The sequence below is a fragment of the Carlito syrichta genome, unplaced genomic scaffold, assembly GCF_000164805.1.
Source record: "Carlito syrichta isolate Samal-C Ts95f unplaced genomic scaffold, Tarsius_syrichta-2.0.1 Scaffold302949, whole genome shotgun sequence".
NCBI lineage: Eukaryota > Metazoa > Chordata > Mammalia > Primates > Tarsiidae > Carlito > Carlito syrichta.
The window spans coordinates 448,112-452,456 of record NW_007247045.1 but is presented as its reverse complement, the minus strand read 5'-3'; positions in this window follow the sequence as shown (position 1 = coordinate 452,456).

Below are 4,345 nucleotides of genomic sequence, written 5' to 3'. Positions count from 1 at the left end.
ATTCACTCACCTCAGTCTCCCAAGGCGCGGGATTACAGGCTGAGCCACCAAGCCCGGCTAGGGTTCTGCTTTTCATTTTCTCTGGGTAACTTGTTTAGCAGAGAAAAAGGAGTTTTGAGACTGGGTGTGGTGACTCACTTGCAATCCCAGCACTTTGGGAGGCCAAAGCACAAGGATTGCTTGAGCCCAGGAATTTGAGACCTGCCTGGGCAACATCGCCAAACCTTGTCGCTCCAAAAAATAAAAAAAAATTAGCTAGGCATGGTGGCATATACCTGTAATCCCAGCTGCTTGGGAGGCTGAGGCAGAAGGATTGCCTGAGTCCAAGAAGAGGTCAAGGATGTGTGTGGTAAGCTAGCCTGTGTAACAGTGAAACTCCAACTTAAAAAAAAAAAAAGAATCCTTTCATGTCACAGGAAAGATAATGACAGGTCCCTCATGTGGAATGAGCTTCTTTCTGATTCACCAATTTAAAAATGTGTTCTCTTTTTTTTTTTGAGTGGGAGTTTACATCTGTCATCCGCTGGGCTCAGGTGATCCTTCTGCCTCAGCTTTCCAAGTAGCTGGAACTACAGGCACGCGCTACCACACCTGGCTAATTTTTGATTTATTGTTGAGACAAGGTCTTGCCAAGTTGCCTGGACTGGTCTCAAACCCATGGGCTCAGGCAATTTACTCGCCTCGGCCTCCCAGAGTGCTGGGATGACAAGCTGCGTCACCGAGCCTGGCCAAAATGTATACTTTTTTTTTTTCTTGAGTTGGCGTCTCACTCTGTCTCCCAGACTGGAGCGCAGTGGCCGCTCCCGGCCACCGCAGCCTCGACCTGCTGGGCTCTGGCGATCCTTCCGCCTCAGCCTTCCGAGGAGCTGGAACTACAGGCGCACACTACCACGCCCAGCTGAATTTTTGATTTATTGTAGAGATGATGTCTCGTCAAGCTGCCCAGGCGGGTCTCGAACCTGCGGGCTCAGGCAATCCACTCACCTCAGCCTCCCAAAGGCACGGGATTACAGGCTGAGCCACCGAGCCTGGCTCAAAATGTATACTTTTAATGGGTATCTTTTCCTCCCTAAGTCGTATGACAGAAATCCTCTGCTGGTTTCATTTGCTGGTCTGTGTGGGCTGTGGCCTGGTGGTGGCTCCTGAAGACACCCGGCATGTTATGATACTGGAGGCTGCCTTCAGTTATTTCTCTTTGGGAAACCAAGTTTCTTTTCTTTTCTTTCTGAGTTGGAGTCTCATTCCATCACCCAGACTGGAGTGCAGTGGCATGCTCCCGACTACCGTAGCCTCGACCTACTGGGCTCCGGTGATCCTTCCACCTCCGCATTCCAAGTAGCCAGAACTACAGGTGCGCGCTACCATGCCTGGCTAATTTTTTATTTGTTGTAGAGATGAGGTCTCACCAAGTTGCCTGAGTAGGTCTCGAACCCACGGGCTCAGGCAGTTCACTCACCTCGGCCTCCTAAAGTGCTGGGATTATAGGATGATCCACCTAGCCCTGCCAAAACCAAGTTTCTTACATGAAGGCTTTTCCCTTCAGATTCCCCTACTGAGAGCACTAAGTAAATCCATGTTGGGCTCACCAGACACATCTCTCTGTCTCTCCTTTTACATTTCTGTTTACTTATTTTTTAAACTTGTAATACAAATATAGAAAAAAGTGCAAAGTAGGGTACATGTCCCTGAATTTTCACAAAGTGAACATACCCATGTAACTAGCACCCAGACCAAGAAAAAGAACAATTTCCAGAACCCTACAGCTCATCCACTTCCAGTCACTTATCCCACAAGGGGGAACTATCCTGACTTCCAGTTGCATAGTTTACCTGCTTTTGAACTGTATATATGTAGAATAATACAGCATGCATTCTTTCACATCTTGCTTCTTTTGCTCAAAATTTTATGTGATTCATTCGTGTTGCTATGTGCAGTTATTGTTCATTCATTCTCATATCTATAATATTCTATTATATGAATAGAGCACATTTTACTGTTGATGGACATTTGGGTTATCTCCAGTTTTATTACATGTTACAAAATGCCGCTATGAACATTCTTGAACATGTCTCTTGATGAACATATGCATACATTTCTGTTGGGTAAATACTTAGATACGGAATCACGAGGTCATAAAGTATGCACATGTTCAGCTTTCATAGGGCCAGTTTTCTCAGAGTTTCAGCTGTTCCACATTCTGATGGATGTATTGTGGTCTTAATTTGAATTTCTCCACTGACTCGTGAAGATACTTTTTCACATATGTATTAGCCAAGTTTTTGTTTATTTTATTCGTACAACCATATATGAATATATCTTTGTTATACATGAATAAAGATAATACATAAAAAGAGGTAAAGTCCCCCTAAAATTAACTCCTTCCCAGTTTTGAGCACCAGACTTGGAGTTAGAAGACCTGAATTCTTGCTTTGGTCTGCCACTGGCTTGCTGTGTGACTTAGGACAAGCCACCTCTCTGGGTCGGTCCCCCCATTTACAAAATGAGTATTTAGGTGGTTTCTAAGGGCCTCTTTGATATTCTGACCACTGTTCCTATGATTCCAAGAGCCTCCATAAGGTAGGTTGTCCCAATATCCTTCCTCTCAATCTTCCTGAGTGATTGAACCCCTGATTTAAATTGAGCATATGGCTGCCCCACTAGATTATTTTACAACCAGGTGTCGACATGTGACTAAGTACAGACAAGGATGTGTGGACAAAAATGGTGTATGTAACACTTAGGTCATGCCCTTATAAGGAAAGGTCATGTCCTACACTTGCCCTTTTCTTCTTTCTGTTGGTTGAAAAGAGAACCTGATGGTGGGAACTGGACCCGCCATCTTTGATCATGATGAGGTGGAAGCCAAGATGTGTTGAGGATGACAAAACAAGGCAAGAGCTAAGACCCTCCCCTGCCATGTAGCTGACATAATATCAGCCCTGGATTGCTTAGAGAGAAGTACATTTCCATCTTAAGCTACTGTGATTTGGGCTTTTCTTATATACACTGGACCCGAATCCCAACTAATACACAGAGTGACTGAGGAATGACTTTAGGTTGGGTGTTGGATCAGGTTTCTTTATGTGTAAATAGGGCACAATTGAAGGAATTGGAGGAAATGACACTTAAGCTGAGATCTTAAGAGGAAGGATGACAGGTGTAATCTCAGCACTTTGGGAGGAGGCGAGAGGATTGCCTGAGCCCACGGATTTGAGACCAGCCTGGACAACTTGATGAGACCTCATCTCTACAATAAGTAAAAAAATTAGTTGAGTGCGCACCTGTAGTCCCAGCTACTCAGAAGGCCAAGGTGAAAGGATCATCTGAACCCAGAGGGTAGAGTTTGCAGTGGCTGTGAGTGTGCCACTGCACTCGTCTGGGAAGCAGAGTGAGACTCCAACTCAGAAGAAACACACACACACACACACACACACACACACACACACACACACACACGAGGAAGGAGCTATTTAGATTTAGAGCAAAAGCATTCCAGACAAAGGGGACCACTGGAGCAAACGTGCTGAGACCTTGCCAACCTACTGTGAAAGAAGGCACATCTGGTTAACCCTGGTGTTTCATCTTTCATGCAACTGTTAACAGTGACTGAGTCAATGGGTTGGCCATGTGACCTGAGCAGGGCCAATCAGAGACCTCCAGAGATCTGCTATATCAATGATGGGGCAGAAAGGATCTTTCTCTGGCATTATAAGTCTTAAGGATCATTTCTGTCTAGAGTTATTGAGGATCATGTTGCTGCCAAGTAGCAAAAGCCCACCTGAGAATGAAGACAAGCTGAGGCAAACAGAAAAGAGCTAGAAAGGGACAGAGTCCTCCATGTGAGCCTTTGACCCTGGATTCAACCACACCTGTCCTTATCACCATCCAGTTATGAAAACTAGTCATTCCCTTTTCTGCTACTGAACTGGGTCTCTGTCACTTGCAACCAAGAGCACCCAGAACAATACAGAGCGTGGTTTGCTGCAAGTCATGGGCCAAAATATGTGGAATTGGTGGAGTCCAAGTGAGGTGTGGAGAAGGTCAAGATTCCCCATTCAATAGTCGGGAAACCAGCAATCTTTGCTCCTAGGTAGTAAAGAAGCTAAAATACCACTTGTATTTTAGAACTTGGCAACCGTATACCCACTGAGTTGCAGTTGTAAGGATCTTAGTAAAGCTAAAAGTGAAAATAGTAGAATGTTTTGGCTACCTGTCGTGGCCTTCAGTAAGTTCCTGCAAGAAAGGGACAAGCTAGTCCCAGCTAGCACATCTGAGAGAAAAACAAGAAAATCCAGTCTCAGTAGCAGATGACTTTAATGCTTACTAACCGGTAGTAATGCCTAGA